Raw genomic sequence first — 20,130 nt, 5'->3', positions numbered from 1 at the left:
ATGAGAATAACAATACATTAAAGCAATAGTAGTTGACCAGTCTCAACATGACTGAGAAGACACATTACATGGTATGAAAAACAAAACAGGAAATATTATTGACATTACATTACACTTTTCCCTGGCTGTCCCTCAGGTTGTGGCAGGAGGACACATATTTGGCTGCCAAAATTGCACATTTTGGCTTTTCACCCAATAAATATAGGATTTTTTCTTCTTCTTTTATAGTTTCAAATTCTTTGTACTGAATGATAATTTTGGGAAAGAAAGATTATCTTAAGTCTGAGTATTTTTCACAGTGTAGTAGGAAATGCAGCTCTGTCTCTACCTCTCCCCGGAGGCAGAGTGAGCACAGCCTGTCCTCTCTGGGCAGCCAGGTTTGCCTGTGATGACCAGTCTCTATAGCCAGACTGTGCTCACTGAGTCTGTACCTAGTCATTGTTTTCCTCAGTTTTCTATCAGTCACAGTGGTCAGATAGTCTGCCACCATGTACTGTCTGTTTAGAGCCAAATAGCATTGATGTTTACTTTGTGGTGTCTTTCCAATAGGTGATATATTTTTCTTTTTGCTTTGTGATGATTTGGTTGGGCCAGATTTTCTGAGTGCTGTCCTGAGGCTCTATGAGGTTGGTTTTGGTTAGTGAACTGAGCCTCAGAACCAGCTGGCTGAGGGGACTCTTCTCTTGTTTAATCTCTTGACATAGTAGAGCTGTGTGATGGAATGTTTTGGGGTCACTTGTTTTTAGATGGTTGTAAAATTTGATGGCTCTTTTTTCTATTCGAATAAGGAGGGGGTATTAGCCCAATTCTGCTCTACATGCGTTATTTGGAGTTTTTCTTTGCACTTGCAATACAGTCTTGCAAAACTCTGCATGCAGTATTTCGATTGGATGTTTGTCCCATTTGGTAAATTCAGTATTAGAGAGCGGACCCCATACTTCGCTGCCATATAGAGCAATTGGTTCTATAACTGATTGGAACATTTTTAGCCAGATTCTAATTGGAATTTCGATTTTAATATTCCTTTTAATGGCATAGAATGCTCTTCTTGCTTTGTCTCTCAGCTCATTCACAGCCATGTGAAAGCTACCTGTGTTGCTGATATTTAGTCCTAGATATGTGTAATTTTAGGTGTGTTCCAATAGAACTGTGTCCAAATAGAATTTATATTTGTCATCCTGATTTCCGGACCTTTTTTGGAATATCATTATACTCGTTTTTTATTTAGATTAACGGTCAGGGCCCAGGTCTGACATAATCTGTGCAGATGATCTAGATGCTGCTGTAACCCCTCCTTAGTGGGAGACAGTAGCACCAGGTCATCTGCGTACAGCAGACACTTGATTTCATCTCTCTCTCTCTCTCTCTCTCTCTCTCTCTCTCTCTCTCTCTCTCTCTCTCTCTCTCTCTCTCTCTCTCTCTCTCTCTCTCTCTCTCTCTCTCTCTCTCTCTCTCTCTCTCTCTCTCTCTCTCTCTCTCTCTCTCTCTCTCTCTCTCTCTCTCTCTCTCTCTCTCTCTGCAGCTCCCTCTCTCTCTCTCTCTCTCTCTCTGCAGCTCCCTCTCTCTCTCTCTCTGTTCCCTCTCTCTTTTGTGGCTGTACAGAGCTGTATAGGGAAGCAGTAAATGATGGTGGTGGAGAGGTGGAATCTGGCATGATAAGAGATGTGATTCCAACAGTTGATGTCGTGGTAGCTTGTTGTCATTGTTGCTAGCCATCTGGCCATCCATTCTACATCAAAAGGTTAAGCACTGTCTGAAGTGCCCGTTAACAGTGAGTCTAAAGCTCCTTACAGAAAAGGTGAGCTAACTACAGGTCAGAGCCATCATCATCACACCCCGTACGGTGGCCCTCCTGGGTCATATAGGGCAAGTCAGACCTTGGGGCAAAGGCCATGAGAGATCAACATTTCTAAATATTACAGCATGGGCTTGACTTTCTGCGGTGTACATTGCTTCTCAGAGAGACATCTACATCATTAAAAGGACCCCCCCACAAGCCTGCTATATAGAAAATGAAAGCATCTCATTAGTTGGTGTAGCGCGTGAGCGTGTACGACGAGGCAGAGTACAGTGTGTTCACCATCAAAAGGGAGAACGTGCGATATCTAGCATAGTGTGTTTCCAGAATGTTCCCACAGTGTAGTTCAGAAGCATGTAATGTATGTGACACATGATGTTCAAGGACTTCTTTTTTAGTCTTGTCGTTTTGTAAAGAAATGACAGGAACAGTTTGATAGTGAAATGATAGAAAATACAAAAACTGGACATGGCGGCAGCTGTATGTGGTTGTCATTTGAAGTCAACACAATCAGTTCCTCTTATCTCTTAAGTGAAAGATAAACAAATCTGAAAAAAATCTCAGTTCCAAACTGGCCGTCTATTGAAAAGAGACTAATTTCTCTTAGGATCCGATTCAAAGAGAGAGATGGGTGTATAAGAGGGTATACAGTATAACAGGTGTGTTTTGCATTGTGTTTCCTGATATGTTACAAAGCGAGGCATCTGGAAATGATTGCAGTCTTTTACGAGCCATTTTACCCAGGTTACACAGTGTTGTCTCTTTGTGTTTCTCCACTTTACTGCCCAAACTGATCACAACAGTAAAACCACTAATTAGCTACAACTCTAATGGTGAGACTGTGGCGTCTCGAGACTTCTAGACAATGAAAGGAGAAGTACAAAAGTGCTGTGTGTTTCTCATGTAGGAAGAACTTCTCTTTAATGTCATTTCAGCATAAATATACACATGGATTTCTTGTCCATTGGTACATTATTTTGATTGATTTGAGTGTACCATGGCAAGCCTGAGGTGATATTGACAATATTATGAGGAATGAGGGTTCTAAGACGTATATCTGCTACCTGGTCCTGAACAAATGCACACAGCCAAAGATGTGTACGTACACAGAAGTCGGTGTTATCCCAATCACGTTTTTTTCAGCAAAGGACAACAAGTTCCTGGAATGGTTTCAAAGAGGAACTTTACATTGCAGAGCCCGTGTGCTGGTGGTAGCTGTTGCAGCGTTGTGACTGGCACTGAGCAGAATCCCAGGAGGGCTGAATTCGACAGAACACTGGACAGGAACGGGCCATTCATTAATGCAGTGATGTCTTGGGAAACCAACTATCAACTTTCTGTGCTTCAGACACACTCAGTAATGCTACATTTACCTCAGGTGAACCAGAAACAAGGTCTGTGTTTACGACTACACTAAATCTGCCAGCAAAAACGCAGCGAACGCTAAGAAATGCTATCAAATGCTAACTCTGTCTGAAAAAGCAATGACCCACAAACTAGCATAAACAATGCAGTTCAAATTAGTTTTAAGCTGATGTTCCACCTTCAAGCACCAACAAAAGTAGCAAAGGGATTTACACCGTTGAATTCAGAGGTGTGTCAGTATCACTGACTTCAACGGGAGCACCTTGTAAAGCAATTAGACAAAACTGAAACTGTAGCATATTCCAGTCAGCCAATCACTAAATTATTGATCCGGGGCTCATGTCAAAGCTGTCTTATCTCTCCTGTAGTGTTGGAGATACACGGGAGGAATCATTGTTAGGACTGGCATTCATCTCCACTCAATGTGCTGTCACCTGTCTGTTTTCACGTCCCTGAGCTCATCACACACACGTTGGCGCAGACCGAGACGGCATCGTGAAAAATGCATTTTTTGTTTTCATTATTAATTTGTTTATTTATTCTTCGCATCAATAATGCATAGTCCCTCGACCGACGGGACAATATCGAATCAAACGAGGAACAACAAAGTGGGAGATCACATGTGAAGGAGATCACACGTGAAGGAGATCACACATCAGAAAAAATGTCCGGCTGGCTCCTTGTGTGGAAGCCTGCATCAGAAGAGTTGAGAGAAGATGGTGATATACTGTAACCAGAAACTAGGTCTGGAGCAGGTGGGCTATTCAAGGTAAACCCATAGCTCGCGTTGATAACAATAACAGCATGCCCCATAACAGTGCTCCATGGACTCTGCAAGGCTGGCATTACCCATGCCCTGTTAACATGCCCTCTATGTTTATACCCTGCAGGCATACCTTCTGCCAGTCTAGCGTTCTCTCTCTCTCTCTCAATTCAATTCAATTTCAATTCAATTCATTTTAAGGGGCTTTATTGCCAAGGCAAGTGAAGTAGATAATAAACAATACAAATTCTTCTTCTTCTAACCCCCCCAAATTGTAAAGTGGTTATCCCACTGGCTATAGGGTGAACGCACCAATTTGTGAGTCGCTCTGGCTAAGAGCGTCTGCTAAATGACGTTAATGTGCCCTTGAGCAAGGCACTTAACCCTAATTGCTCCTGTAAGTCGCTCTGGTTAAGAGCGTCTGCTAAATGACTAAAATGTAAATGTAAATGTAAATTAACAGTAAACATTACATTCACAAAAGTTCCAAAAGAATAAAGAATAAAGACATTTATCTCTCTCTGAAGTTCAGCAACTGACATTTAACAAAGAATAATGAGCCTGTTTGTCATCAGCTGCCCTCTTCCAACCTCTCCCTCATCCCTCTCTCCCGTTCCCTCTCTCCTGTTCCCTCTCTCCCTCATCCCTCTCTTCCTCATCCCTCTCTCCCGTTCCCTCTCTCCCTCATCCCTCTCTCCCTCATCCCTCTCTCCCTCATCCCTCTCTCCTGTTCCCTCTCTCCCTCATTCCTCTCTCCTGTTCCCTCTCTCCCTCATCCCTCTCTCCCGTTCCCTCTCTCCCGTTCCCTCTCTCCTGTTCCCTCTCTCCTCATTCCTCTCTCCTGTTCCCTCTCTCCCTCATCCCTCTCTCCCTCATCCCTCTCTCCCGTTCCCTCTCTCCCTCATTCCTCTCTCCCGTTCCCTCTCTCCCGTTCCCTCTCTCCTGTTCCCTCTCTCCCTCATTCCTCTCTCCTGTTCCCTCTCTCCCTCATCCCTCTCTCCCTCATCCCTCTCTCCCGTTCCCTCTCTCCCTCATCCCTCTCTCCCGTTCCCTCTCTCCCGTTCCCTCTCTCCTGTTCCCTCTCTCCCTCATTCCTCTCTCCTGTTCCCTCTCTCCCTCATCCCTCTCTCCCTCATCCCTCTCTCCCGTTCCCTCTCTCCCGTTCCCTCTCTCCCTCATCCCTCTCTCCCTCATCCCTCTCTCCCGTTCCCTCTCTCCCTCATTCCTCTCTCCCGTTCCCTCTCTCCTGTTCCATCTCTCCCTCATCCCTCTCTCCCGTTCACTCTCTCCCGTTCCCTCTCTACCGTTCCATCTCTCCCGTTCCCTCTCTCCCTCATCCCTCTCTCCCATTCCCTCTCTCCCGTTCCATCTCCCCCTCATCCCTCTCTCCCGTTCCCTCTCTCCCGTTCCATCTCTCCCGTTCCATCTCTCACGTTCCATCTCTCCCGTTCCCTCTCTCCCGTTCCATCTCTCCCGTTCCATCTCTCTCGTTCCATCTCTCCCTCTTGCTCTCTCTGTCTCAAAGCTTTCTCTCACTGTATGTCTCTCTCCATCTTTCTCACTGTCGACATAATTTACTCTCTCCCCTCTCCTCTGTCTCCCTCTCCCCCGCTCTAATTCAAAATGGTTGCATTGGGTAAAAGCTCCTTCCTTCCCTCCCTCCCTCCCTCCCTCATTCTGCCATAATGTTCACGTTCTCTCATTTCGCAGCGAGGTCGTTCATCACCTGGGCCTGTCATGGTGACACAGCGCTCTGCTCCGTCTGTTTTCCAGATCTCAGACGATGCCCCAGGAACTGAAATCTAAACGTGATGCAGAGAACCTCACCTCCCTTTACCCAGCATGAATCCTACCTATTTGTTTATCTACAGTAGATACCTGTTGGACTTCGAAAACGCTGACTGAAGTTTTGGAAGTGATGGTGGGTTATATGAGCAGACCACTGAGAGGAGGTCAAAAGGTCACCGGCATGTTTTCTCAGCGGCCCCGATCCTGAGCATACATTAGCATGAGCGCTAACAACTGACTGCTGATGCATCATGGGAACCAATCATCAGAGTCTAAATCTGTGTGTCTGACTCTGATACATACTGACTGCACTGGATACACACACATGCAGATGATCACACACATCCACATCCACACATGCACGCAAACATACACACACACACAAACACAGATTGAAAAAGAGAAGGAGAGAGAGACATGAATAAATAAGTGATGCAGATCAGGAGACGTACCCTGCCACCTCTGCTCCAGTGGTTCTGGGTAATTGGGACTTCCTGGTTCTGGTCAAACGCTTCTTCCTGGTTACGGCCAAACGTTCAGCTAACTTGCTTCTAACAGCATCCTCAGCATCCTCGTCTACCTCACCTTTGCTTTCCGCTCTGATGGGGCAAATCTCTGTGAAATTACCCCTAATCACCCCTTCAGTCTTAATTTTTGTAATTTTTACCCCCTTTTTCTCCCCAATTTCATGATTACGATCTTGTCTCATCGCTGTAACTTCACAACGGGCTCGGGAGAGGCGAAGGTCGAGTCATGCGTCCTCCGAAACATGATCAGCCATGCTGCGCTTCTTAACATCCGCCCGCTTAACCCGGAAGCCAGCTGCACCAATGTGTCGGAGGAAACATCATTCAACTGACGACCGAAGTCAGCCCGCCACAAGGAGTCGCTAGAGCGCGATGAGCAAAGTAAAGCCCCCCCCGGCCAAACCCTCCCCTAACCCGGACGACGCTGGGCCAATTGTGCGTCGCCCTATGGGACTCCCGGTCACGGCCGGTTGAGACACAGCCTGGGTTCGATCCCGGGCTGTGGTGACGCCGCAGCACTGTGATGCAGACCGCTGCGCCACTCGGGAGGCCCCAGCCCCTTGGTTTTGAGAACGCATGTGATCTTTGTAGTCCCCTGTAGCTCAGTTGGTAGAGCATGGCGCTTGCAACGCCAGGGTTGTGGATTCGTGGGGCCAGTATGAAAAATGTATGCACTCACTAACTGTAAGTCGCTCTGGATAAGAGCGTCTGCTAAATGACTAAAATGTAAAATTGTCCTGAGTGGGAAAAAGAGAGTGGGACACGCACAGAGACAGATAGTGAGAGAGAGAAAGACAGAGAGCAGCCATCACACCATTATTTTGTCTTCTGTGTGTGAAGTGAGAGAGGGGATCGGGAGCACAGTGAGCAGTGATGGCGGTCTAGCCACGCACCAGCAGACCACAGCGCTCAGCCATTGATTTCTGCTCAACAACAAATTGGGCCATTTTTCACACGGGTCCCACACTGGCCTCATGCACTTGGCTTCTATCTATTCTGTCATTCTGCAGCATGGGCCGCCGTGCGTCCGTTCTGGGAAACTATCGGCAGGATGGAAGAATGGATGTGTGTGTGGTGATGGGGCAATAGGACGGCAGTCACACTGTAGAACCCTCCCCTTCCTCAATCTATCGGAGTGAATTCATGTTTCTGCTCCGCTTGGGGATGTGGTGATGTGTGTCCTAAAACTGTGTGTGTGTGTGTGCGCTCTGGGTGGTGGTGTGTGTGTGTGTGTGTGTGTGTGTGTGTGTGTGTGTGTGTGTGTGTGTGTGACTGTTCAAGGCCCAGGGATGCAGTGAGACTGGCAGAAAAGAGGCAAGGACAACATGTCATGGGCGTTGGTCCTTTCAAAGAGCTCCCTTAGGGAGGAGAGAGGAGAGGAGAAGGTGAACTACCCCTCTTTCTCACCCTCTTTGTGTGTGTGTGTGTGTGTGTGTGTGTGTGTGTGTGTGTGTGTGTGTGTGTGTGTGTGTGTGTGTGTGTGTGTGTGTGTGTGTGTGTGTGTTTGTGTCTGTGTGTGTACTCTTTCATAGAACAACTAGCTTCTTTCCCACAGTAACACTATACAGGCCTGTAACATCCGACAGTGTTGAGCTGATCCCAGGGAGATTTATGCTTGTGTCCTCAACACAAGGCCAATGTCTACTGTTACAGCATTTTGAAAGCAACACAGAATGAAACAGAACAACATTGTAAACCTCTTTGTCTCCGTCTCCGTCTCCGTCTCTCTCTCTCTCTCTCTCTCTCTCTCTCTCTCTCTCTCTCTCTCTCTCTCTCTCTCTCTCTCTCTCTCTCTCTCTCTCTCTCTCTCTCTCTCTCTCTCTCTCTCTCTCTCCCTCTCTCTCTCTTTGTCTCTCTCTCTGTCTCTGTCTCTCTCTCTCTCTCTCTCCTCCCTTGCTCTCTTTTTCTCTTACCTACAGGTGAAGGCAATTCATTGTTGACTCTGAACCACATCTCTTCCATTGCCATGGTGACAAGGTTGTATTGTTCCTTCCGGTGTGTGTGTGTGTGTGTGTCTGGTCTATAGTAACCCCACCTAGATGAAATCACTGCAGTCTGGGTCTATTTACCGATCACTGTGACAAGACCTGCCGTCAGAGAGAGCCGCAGGGACAGATTAGCACACACACACACACAAACACATTCCCCGCCCCCAATCCCCTCACCCATCACACACACCCACATGATGGACGTGAGACATATGGGTTCTACATCCCCTGTGAAGGATGAAGGTGAATGGGGTTTTGACATCCATTCTCAGGGCTAGACCAGGTCCTTCAAACATGTTCCTATAGCCTGACACTGAACCTGAGTTTGAGATTGACAGAAAGGGTCCCAGATCAACCCTATTAGCATTCCTCTGACACACACACTGCTGTCTCCAGGCCTACAGGGAAACAGGAATTACTACCCCACAACACAGAACTATGTGGACCCTCGCTGTGTGTGCATGGGGAGGGGGTGTGTGTGTGTCTGTGTGTGTGTGGACCCAATTATTCCTAGTATCGGTGTGTGTCACGCGGTAGATGGATCATTTCAAGACCTCGCCACACACACACACACGTACACACGTACACACGTACACACACACACACACACATAGTGTGCATAGTGGCACACACTTGGGTGAGACTAACGAGGGGCATGTGGACTAGGAATCAACACAGACACACCAGAGACTGTTTAACGTCTACCGTACTGGGAATCAACACACAGCAGAGACTGTTTAGCGTCTACCAGGGTTTCCGGACATTTGACCGGCAGCATTTTAATTTACCGGACATTTGAGAAATGTACCGGACCCATATGTATTGGGTGCGTAACCTGATTAGGGCGTCCACCCACTGTGCTAAGGAATGACAGAAATCAGATTTCGATTATGGTAATTAATATTAACAAAACATGCAAGTCGAGGATGCAACAATGTGCGGCCCTTCTTACCGAATTCTGATGTGCACTTTGAAGGTGTTAAAATAACTGTCCACATTTACTTTTCCTCAGCCAACAAGATGCGTAACGAACAGCAAAATCACTAGCCTATGTCAATCTACTATCCCCCATAGTAGAAAAGTTGACCTATTCTATTGGTCAGCTTGTCGAGAAAGAAATAGCCTAGTCCAATCAGACTCTGGGACAGCTGTGGGAAGATAGATCCCAAATTCCTACAACCAGTAGGCCTATAAAAAAAATATATACAAAAAAATAACGTTAAAAAGCAATGAGTCTGATGCAACAGATCAGAATGTTTAGCTTTAAAAAGTTTATAAACTATTATTTCTTCACGTTATCAGTGCAGCAATGCGCACAAGGCAGTCAGCTACGTGTGAATGTTCGTTCCATAATGCAATTAGCGGGAAAACAGTGTTGTCAAAAGTGTACTGCACATGAAAGCGGTTTCACGTGACAGAGATTAAAATATCCATTAGAAATGTAGAAAGAGAGGAGATCTAACAGGCTACTTTGAAGCAAGGTAAGACATGCCTCATAATATCTATTAAAACGTTCATACCGGCTCCAGCTCATTGCAAAGTGGTGTGTGAGGTGCTGATGATGCCGGTGGATTTACTGTTTGAGATGCTGCAGCAGCTCTCCTGCTGTCTGACAGGTTTTCAGCTCAAAGACTCTGCATCTATATGCTGCACGCGTGTGATGAATAAGACACATAACAAATATACTGTACACACGCGCCAATTTCATTCCACTAAATTATGCAAATGAACCTATAGACTGATAAGCATGACCAGTCAAATGTATTTCCATCGACTGGTATTTCCATCAATGAAGAGGCTAAAAAAACATTATTTCGCAATGGAATATTTTCTTCTTCTACCGGTACCAATTTTATTTATGGGCTTTTCTATTTCTTATCGGCGAAAAGCCGGCTATTACCGGCTAATGGAAACCCTGGTGTCTACCGTATTGGGAATCAACACATAGCAGAGACCGTGTAGCGTCTACCGTATTGGGAATCAACACACAGCTCCCATTAGGCCTGCAGAGAGACAGTTGAATGTGTGCACACACACACACACTCTTTCTCACCAACTCTCTCTCTCCTTCTCTCTTTCTCAGCTTTGGTGTTTACCAAACGAGAGCAGAAATGAAGATATTTATTTGACCTCCCTAAGAGGTCTGGGGAATGGGACACCAGGTGAGCTTTCTAAGATTCCAAGCTGCACAGTCTAACTGAAGCGTTACTGATATAGAGAGATCAAAATCATGTCTCAGACAGGACACATTTCATGCAATTTTCGTTTCACCACGTCTTGCTCCAGTACAAGTTGTTCAGCTTGTAAGTCGACAACCTAGGATAACAGAAACTTCCAAAACTATAAAACTACAAAAACAACCTCACTGTCTGGTGTTTCTAGTTGAAGTCTGTCAAGAACCTGGTCTACTTGTCAACTCTAGGCTTTGGGAGGAGACTCCCCTGTCTGACTAGCAGACAGTGTCTCAGTCGAAGGAGGCTCAGCCAGATAGAAGATATGAGTACAGATCCCGTCTGTCTTGTCAGTCACATCTCTGATGGGTGTCTGGCTGTGTGTGGATGGGTATGGCAGCATGGTAGCTCCAACTCTCTTCAAGGAGGAGTGAGATAGTTTTGAGGAAAGGCTCATTCAGGGCCGGAGAGTGTTTGTCCCACCTGTCTGACACTCTCCACCTCTGACCCCTCAGTGACACTATCAGGAATAGTGTGTTGGTCGAGTGTGTGCACATTCATAAACTCACTGCACCTCTTTGCACCTCCTCTTCCCAGCCCCCTTTGCACCCCACCCCCCCATAATGGAACAGTGACATCTGTTGATGCACACCATCGCCTGACACTCCTCAGGGCTTCTGGGTAATCCATGCTACAGTACAGTACATGTCCGGAACGGACCACAGCCCACAGATACCATCACAATATCACTATGGATGGGACCTCTCGCTCTCTCTCTCTCTCTCACTCCGTCTCTCTCTCACTCACATGCAATTTGAATGGCTAAGTGACAGTGATGGGGACAGAAAAGAGTCCTCCATTTGGAAACCAGGCTAACCTAAATACACTTTGTCATCCCTGCAGTGAGACATCAACCAATGAGATTCCCCCCTGAAACTGTTTAGGGGAGCTGTCGTGAATATGAAGTGTCATTGGGTGTCACTCTGTGTGGAAAATTGCCAATTTTCTAGACTCAGCTAGGCTCATGTAAGATGCAGTCTAGTCATATAGTGGTAAAGTATGACTTTGTATGACTCTGACCCTCCCTGTTTATTTGACTGCCCATTTTTTTTTATCGACTCCTAGCCTCTAGCTTCTAGCCTCTAGCCCAGGGTTCCCCAACTGGCGGCCCGCGGGCAGAATCAGTTTTATTTGGCCCCCAAAAAATTGTTTGCGTAAAATGTTCATTGTTGGACATAAAAGACTAAAAACACCAAAGAAATCAGCTCCAAGTGATTTTAATTTGGGAAATCTGTTCCCAAGTATTCCCACGCATAATAGAGAAACACGTGATCGAATACAAATGTAAGCAAGGTTTGAAATTATTATGTTTTAGTCAAATAGTATATCTGTTTAGGCTCCTTGCGGTCAATTTGCAGTCTACAAATTATTTGTAATTATATTCCGGCCCCCCGATTAACCGCCCAAGAAAAAATTGTCCCGTAGATGAATCTAGTTGATGATCCTTGCTCTAGACTCTAGTTTTTAGCCACTAGCTTCTAGTTTCTAGCCTCTAGCCACTAGCTTTTAGCCTCTAGCTTCTAGTCTTTAGCTTCTAGGTCCTAGCCTCTAGCTTCTAGGTCCTAGCCTCTAGCTTCTAGTCTTTAGCATTTCGCTTCTAGGCTATAGCCTCTAGCTTTTTAGCCTCTTGCTTCTAGCCTATAGCTTCTAGCCTCTAGCCTATAGCTTCTAGCTTCTAGGTCCTAGCCTCTAGCCACTAGCTTTTAGCCTCTAGCTTCTATTCTTTAGTCTTTAATCTCTAGACTCTAGCTTTAAGCCTCTAGCTTCTAGCTTCTAACCTAGTACTTATAGTCTCTAGCTTCTAGGATCTAGCCTCTAGCTTTTAGCCTTTAGCTTCTAGTTTCTAGCCTCTAGCATTTAGCTTGTAGCCTCTAGTCTCTAGCTTCTAGCCTATAGCTTCTAGGCTTTAGCTTCTAGCCTTTAGCCTCTGGCCTCTAGCTACTAGTTTATAGCTTCTAGGCTTTAGCTTCTAGCCTTTAGCCTCTGGCCTCTAGCTTCTAGTTTATAGCTTTTAGCTTCTAGCCTCTAGCTTGTAGCTTCTAGCCTCTAGCCTCTAGGCTCTAGCTTCTAGTCTATGTTCTCTAGCTTCTAGTTCTCTAGCTTCTAGCTTCTAGCCACTAGCCTCTAGCTTCTAGCTTCTAGCTTCTAGCCTCTAGCCACTAGCTTCTAGCCTCTAGCTTCTAGCTTCTAGCTTCTAGCCTCTAGCTTCTAGCTTCTAGATTTCTAGCCTCTAGCTTCTAGCCACTAGCCTCTAGCTTCTAGCTTCTAGCTTCTAGCCTCTAGCCACTAGCTTCTAGCCTCTAGCTTCTAGCTTCTAGCTTCTAGCCTCTAGCTTCTAGCTTCTAGCTTCTAGCCTCTAGTTTCTAGCCTCTAGCCTCTAGCTTCTAGCTTCTAGCTTCTAGCTTCTAGCCTCTAGCCTCTAGCTTCTAGTCTCTAGCTTCTAGCCTTTAGCCTCTAGCTTCTAGTCTCTAGTCTCTAGCTTCAGACTTGGTGCAGTGCAAGAAAACAACATAAAAATATTCTCTCTACTCTCCCCTTTCTCACGACTCACAAGCCATAGAATTGGGAAAAGATAAGTGAAAAATTGAGAGAGGGAGAGAGAGAGGGGGGATCGAGTCACAGAGAAACACAGAGAGAGAGAGGGAAAGAGAGAGAGAAAAAGAGAGAGGGGGCAGAAAGAGAGGAAGAGAGAGAGAGAGAGAGAGAGAGAGAGAGAGAGAGAGAGAGAGAGAGAGAGAGACCGAGAGAGAGAGAGAGAGAGAGAGAGAGAGAGAGAGAGACCGAGAGAATGTTTTGAGTTTGTATAGATCACATAATTATCCTCAGGCTGGCTGCTGGCTACTGGCTGCCTCATTCACTCCCTGCACAGCTCAGTTCAGTGAGGCAGCCAGTAGGACTGGCTTTGGGGGAGAATCTCTATCGATCTATTCATCCACCATCATTGCCTGTCTGTCTGCCTTCCTGCCTGCCTGTCTGCCTGTCTGTCTATCTGTCTGTCTGTCTGGAAACACAACAAGCTGAGGATCCCCCATCCATCCCTCATAACAACCATGTTACAGCACAGCCATGAGAACACACAGTATACTGGAGAGAGATATGAAAATACAGATTTACTGCACTGGAGTCTGCATGAAATTACTGCAGCTAAAGCACTTTTACTATTTCTGTTTATTGTAAAGTTATTTATTATTCTATCCCCTCCCTCTTCCCCCCTTTTCACCAGCTTCCAATAGAGGATTTGCTGTTACAGCTACACAACAGGACGGTGTCCCCCCCTCATGCCTCTTCCTCCCCCGTATTGGATCAGTAACTAGGGGCTTTAGGGTCACCTTACTGTACTGCCCTCTCCCTACTTCACTATCTACACACACACACCCCTCTCCCCTCCACTCCCTCGAGTCACGATCAATCAATCCATGGTGTCTGGCTCAGGGTCTCGCCGCAGCAGTTAGCGAGGAGGAGGAGGAGGGAGAGGAGAGAAGGAGGGAAGGAGGAGGGAGAGGAGAGGAGAGGAGGGGAGGAGGAGGGAGAGGAGAGAAGGAGGGAAGGAGGAGGGAGAGGAGAGAAGGAGGGGAGGAGGAGGGAGAGGAGAATAGAAATCACCTCTATTGTGGTGTTAATATTTATGGCAGTGTTAGTGCAGGATGGAAGACCCTATAGATCAGAAGGGCGCCACACGCCACACAGGGAAGACAGGAAGACAAAAGGAGGAGGAGAGGAGGAGAGAGGGAGGGAGAGAGGAGGAGAGAGGGAGAGAGGAGGAGGAGAGGAGGTAGAGAGGAGGAGAGGAGGGGGAGAGGAGGAGGAGAGGAGGGAGTAGGAGGAGAGGAGGGAGATAGGAGGTGGAGAGGGGGGGTAGGAGGAGGAGAGGAGGGAGAGAGGAGAGGAGAGGAGAGGAGAGGAGAGGAGAGGAGAGGAGAGGAGAGGAGAGGAGAGGAGAGGAGAGGAGAGGAGAGAGGAGAGGAGAGGGAGAGGAGAAGAGAGGAGAGGAGAGGAGAGGAGGGAGAGATGAGTAGGGAGAGATGAGGAGGAGAGAAGGGGGAGAGGAGGAAGAGAGGAGGAAGAGAGGAGGAGAAGAGGAGGGAGAGAGGAGGAGGAGAGGAGGAAGAGAGGGGGAGAAGAGGGAGAGAGGAGGAGGAGAGGAGGGGGAGAGGAGGGGGAGAGGAGGGAGAGAGGAGGAGGAGAGGGGGTAGAGGAGGGAGAGAGGAGGGGGAGAGAGGAGGAGGAGAGGAGGAGGAGAGGAGGGAGAGAGGAGGAAGAGAGGGGGAGAAGAGGGAGAGAGGAGGAGAGGGGGGTAGAGGAGGGTGAGAGGAGGAGGAGAGGAGGGAGAGAGGAGGAGGAGAGGAGGGGGAGAGGAGGGAGACAGGGGGAGGGGAGGGGGAGAGGAGGAAGAGAGGAGAGGAGAGGGGGAGAGAGGAGGAGGAGAGGGGGGAGGAGGGAGAGAGGAGGAGGAAAGGAGGAGGAGAGGAGGGAGACAGGAGGAGGAGAGGAGGAGGATGGGAGGGAGACAGGAGGAGGAGAGGGGGAGAAAGGAGGAGGAGAGGGGGGGGAGAGGAGGGAGAGAAGAGGAGGAGAGGGGGAGAGGAGGAGAGGAGGGGGAGAGGAGGAGGGAGAGGACAACAGAAATCACCTCTATTGTGGTGTTAATATTTATGGCAGTGTTAGTGCAGGATGGAAGACCCTATAGATCAGAAGGGCACCACACGCCACACAGGGAAGACAGGAAGACAAAAGGAGGAGGAGAGGAGGAGAGAGGGAGGGAGAGAGGAGGAGAGAGGGAGAGAGGAGGAGGAGAGGAGGGAGAGAGGAGGAGAGGAGGGAGAGAGGAGGAGGAAAGGAGGGGAGGAGGAGAGAAGGGGGAGAGGAGGGAGGAGATGAGGGAGAGAGGAGGAGGAGAGGGGGAGAGGAGGAGAGGAGGGAGTAGGAGGAGAGGAGGGAGAGAGGAGGTGGAGAGGGGGATAGGAGGAGGAGAGGAGGAAGAGAGGAGAGGAGGGAGAGATGAGGAGGAAAGGAGGGGGAGAGAGGAGGAGGAGAGGAGGAGGAGAGGAGGGAGAGAGGAGGAAGAGAGGGGGAGAAGAGGGAGAGAGGAGGAGAGGGGGGTAGAGGAGGGTGAGAGGAGGAAGAGAGGAGGGAGAGAGGAAGAGTAGAGGAGGGAGACAGGAGGAGGGGAGGGGGAGAGGAGGAAGAGAGGAGGAGGAGAGGGGGAGAGAGGAGGAGGAGAGGGGGGAGGAGGGAGAGAGGAAGAGGAAAGGAGGAGGAGAGGAGGGAGACAGGAGGAGGAGAGGAGGAGAGGAGGAGGATGGGAGGGAGACAGGAGGAGGAGAGGGGGAGAAAGGAGGAGGAGAGTGGGAGAGGAGGGGGAGAGGAGGAGAGGAGAGAGGAGGAGAGGAGGGTAGAGGAGGGAGAGAGGAGGAGGAGAGGAGGGAGAGAGGAGGAGGAGAGGAGGGGGAGAGGAGGGAGACAGGGGGAGGGGAGGGGAGAGGAGGGAGAGAGGAGGAGGAGAGGGGGAGAGGAGGAGAGGAGGGGGAGAGGAGGAGGGAGAGGACAATAGAAATCACCTCTATTGTGGTGTTAATATTTATGGCAGTGTTAGTGCAGGATGGAAGACCCTATAGATCAGAAGGGCACCACACGCCACACAGGGAAGACAGGAAGACAAAAGGAGGAGGAGAGGAGGAGAGAGGGAGGGAGAGAGGAGGAGAGAGGGAGAGAGGAGGAGGAGAGGAGGGAGAGAGGAGGAGAGGAGGGAGAGAGGAGGAGGAGAGGAGGGGAGGAGGAGAGAAGGGGGAGAGGAGGAGGAGATGAGGGAGAGAGGAGGAGGAGAGGGGGAGAGGAGGAGAGGAGGGAGTAGGAGGAGAGGAGGGAGAGAGGAGGTGGAGAGGGGGATAGGAGGAGGAGAGGAGGAAGAGAGGAGGAGAGGGGGGTAGAGGAGGGTGAGAGGAGGAAGAGAGGAGGGAGAGAGGAAGAGTAGAGGAGGGCGACAGGAGGAGGGGAGGGGGAGAGGAGGAAGAGAGGAGGAGGAGAGGGGGGAGAGAGGAGGAGGAGAGGGGGGAGGAGGGAGAGAGGAAGAGGAAAGGAGGAGGAGAGGAGGGAGACAGGAGGAGGAGAGGAGGAGAGGAGGAGGATGGGAGGGAGACAGGAGGAGGAGAGGGGAAGAAAGGAGGAGGAGAGTGGGAGAGGAGGGGGAGAGGAGGAGAGGAGAGAGGAGGAGAGGAGGGGGGAGGGAGAGAGGAGGAGGAGAGGAGGGAGAGAGGAGGAGGAGAGGAGGGGGAGAGGAGGGAGACAGGGGGAAGGGAGGGGGAGAGGAGGGAGAGAGGAGGAGAGAGGGAGAGAGTGAGAGAGGAGGAGGAGAGGAGGGAGATAGGAGGAGAGGAGGGAGAGAGGAGGAGGAGAGGAGGGGAGGAGGAGCGAAGGGGGATAGGAGGAGGAGAGGAGGGAGAGAGGAGAGGAGGGAGAGATGAGGAGGGAGAGATGAGGAGGAGAGGAGGGGGAGAGAGGAGGAGGAGAGGAGGGAGAGAGGAGGAAGAGAGGGGGAGAAGAGGGAGAGAGGAGGAGAGGGGGTAGAGGAGGGTGAGAGGAGTAAGAGAGGAGGGATAGAGGAGGAGGAGAGGAGGGGGAGAGGAGGGAGACAGGGGGAGGGGAGGGGGAGAGGAGGAAGAGAGAAGGAGGAGAGGGGGAGAGAGGAGGAGGAGAGGGGGGAGGAGGGAGAGAGGAAGAGGAAAGGAGGAGGAGAGGAGGGAGACAGGAGGAGGAGAGGGGGAGAGAGGAGGAGGAGAGGGGGAGAGGAGGGGGAGAGGAGGAGAGGATAGAGGAGGAGGAGATGGGGAGAAGAGGGGGAGAGGAGGAGAGGATGGGGAGAGGAGAGAGACAGGAGGAGGAGAGGAGGAGAGGAGGAGAGGGGGAGAGGAGGTCATTTAGCTCATTTACAGTGCCTTGCAAAAGTATTCATCCCCCTTGGCGTTTTTCCATTTTTTTTTGCATTACAAACTGTAATTTAAATGGATTTTTATTTGGATTTCATGTAATGGACATACACAAAATAGTCCAAATTGGTGAAGTTAAATGAAAAAAATAACTAGCTTCAAAAAATTATAAAAAATAAATAACGGAAAAGTGGTGTGTGAATATGTATTCACCCCCTTTGCTATGAAGCCCCTAAATGAGATCTGGTGCAACCAATTACCTTCAGCAATCACATAATTAGTTAAATGAAGTCCACCTGTGTACAATCTAAGTGTCACATGATCTGTCACATGATCTCAGTGTATATACACCTGTTCTGAAAGGCCCCAGAGTCTGCAACACCACCAAGCAAGCGGCACCATGAAGACCAAGGAGCTCTCCAAACAGGTCAGGGACAAAGTTGTGGAGAGGTACAGATCAGGGTTGGGTTTTTTAAAATATCAGAAACTTTGAACATCCCACGGAGCACCATTAAATCCATCATTAAAAAATTGAAAGAATATGGCACCACAACAAACCTGCCAAGAGAGGGCCGCCCACCAAAACTCACAGACCAGGCAAGGAGGGCACTAATCAGAGAGGCAACAAAGAGACCAAAGATAACCCTGAAGGAGTTGCAAAGCTCCACAGCGGAGATTGGAGTATCTGTCCATAGGACCACTTTAAGCCGTACACTCCACAGAGCTGGGCATTACCAAAGAGTGGCCAGAAAAAAAGCCATTGCTTAAAGAAAGAAATAAGCAAACATGTTCGCCAAAAGGCATGTGGGAGACTCCCCAAACATATGGAAGAAGGTACTCTGGTCAGATGAGACTAAAACTGAGCTTTTTGGCCATCAATGAAATGAAAACGCTATGTCTGGCGCAAACCCAATACCTCTCATCACCCCGAGAACACCATCCCCACAGTGAAGCATGGTGGTGGCAGCATCATGCTGTGGGGATGTTTTTCATCGGCAGGGACTGGGAAACTAGTCAGAATTGAAGGAATGATGAATGGTGCTAAATACAGGGAAATTCTTGAGGGAAACCGGTTTCAATCTTCCAGAGATTTGAGACTGGGATGGAGGTTCACCTTCCAGCAGGACAATGACCCTAAGCAACACTCAAGTGGTTTAACAGGAAACATTTAAATGTCTTGGAATGGCCTAGTCAAAGCCCAGACCTCAATCCAATTGAGAATTTGTGGTATGACTTAAAGATTGCTGTACACCAGCGGAACCCATCCAACTTGAAGGAGCTGGAGCAGTTTGCCTTGAAGAATGGGCAAAAATCCCAGTGGCTAGATGTGCCAAGCTTATAGAGACACACCCCAAGAGACTTGCAGTTGTAATTGCTGCAAAAAGTGGCTCTACAAAGTATTGACTTTGGGGGGGGTGAATAGTTATGCACGCTCAAGTTTTCCGTTTTTTTTGTCTTATTTCTTGTTTGTTTTACAACAAAAAATGTTTTGTATCTTCAAAGTGGTAGGCATGTTGTGTAAATCAAATGATACAAACCCCACAAAAATCAATTTTAATTCCAGGTTGTAAGGCAACAAAATAGGAAAAATGCCAAGGGGGGTGAATACTTTCACAAGCCACTGTATGAGCTGAATGGCACGGTTGGGTGAAAACTGTGGTTGAAGCCTTAGCTGGAGGAATTGTTGCACTTCCATTGTCGTTTTTGTTGCACTTACATTCAGTAGCATCTATCAATCACATTATTATTATGAATAGTATTGATGTCAAACGAGAGAACCAAGGACACGGGTGGTTCCTAATGTTGTGTGATTCTCGCTAGTGTTTACAGAACAACTGGTTCTGAGAGATGGTACTGGTTCTAAGATCAGGACCTGCAATTGTAACAGTAAGCAACTGTAACAAAATGGATTACTGCAGTGTAGCCGTTATTATGAGTACATAATAAGTGTTCCCTCTGCCCCCTTGTCTTTGTGTGTGATTGTTTATTGTGGAGGAGAGAGAAGCTCGGTGGAGCTCCGTGTATTTCGTATTGCCGGGAATATTTCCCCGTATGCCTTTTATTTTCCAGTGCGCCTGTTTTGCACACTGGAGTGTAGCCTAATACAGTTTTTCACAATTCCTGACATTTAATCCTAGTAAAAATTCCCTGTCTTAGGTCAGTTAGGATCACCACTTTATTTTAAGAATGTGAAATGTCAGAATAATAGTAGAGAGAATTATTTATTTCAGCTTTTATTTCATTAATCACATTCCCAGTGGGTCAGAAGTTTACATACACTCAATTCGTATTTGGTAGCATTGCCTTTAAATTATTTAACTTGGGTCAAACGTTTTGGGTAGCCTTCCACAAGCTTCCCACAATAAGTTGGGTGAATTTTGGCCCATTCCTCCTGACAGAGCTGGTGTAACTGAGTCAGGTTTGTAGGCCTCCTTGCTCGCACACACTTTTTCAGTTCTGCCCCCAAATTTTCAATAGGATTGAGGTCAGGGCTTTGTGATGGCCACTCCAATACCTTGACTTTGTTGTCCTTAAACCATTTTGCCACAACTTTGGAAGTATGCTTGGGGTCATTGTCCATTTGGAAGACCCATTTGCGACCAAGCTTTAACTTCCTGACTGATGTCTAGAGATGTTGCTTCAATATATCCACATCATGTTCCTTTCTCATGATGCCATCTATTTTGTGAAGTGCACCAGTCCCTCCTGCAGCAAAGCTCCCCCACAGCATGATGCTGCCACCCCCG

The 20,130-nt window shown here is 48.2% G+C and overlaps 1 protein-coding gene across 1 annotated transcript in view; it reads right to left on the bottom strand.

Annotated features, from left to right (window-relative positions):
- LOC121571085 (VPS10 domain-containing receptor SorCS2-like) overlaps nt 1-20,130 on the bottom strand; it is a 362,777-nt gene that overhangs the window by 182,335 nt on the left and 160,312 nt on the right. The gene's annotated exons all lie outside the window — the stretch shown is intronic.

This window comes from Coregonus clupeaformis, chromosome 8, assembly GCF_020615455.1.
Source record: "Coregonus clupeaformis isolate EN_2021a chromosome 8, ASM2061545v1, whole genome shotgun sequence".
Taxonomy (NCBI): Eukaryota; Metazoa; Chordata; class Actinopteri; order Salmoniformes; family Salmonidae; genus Coregonus; species Coregonus clupeaformis.
This window is presented reverse-complemented; position numbering and strand designations above follow the sequence as displayed.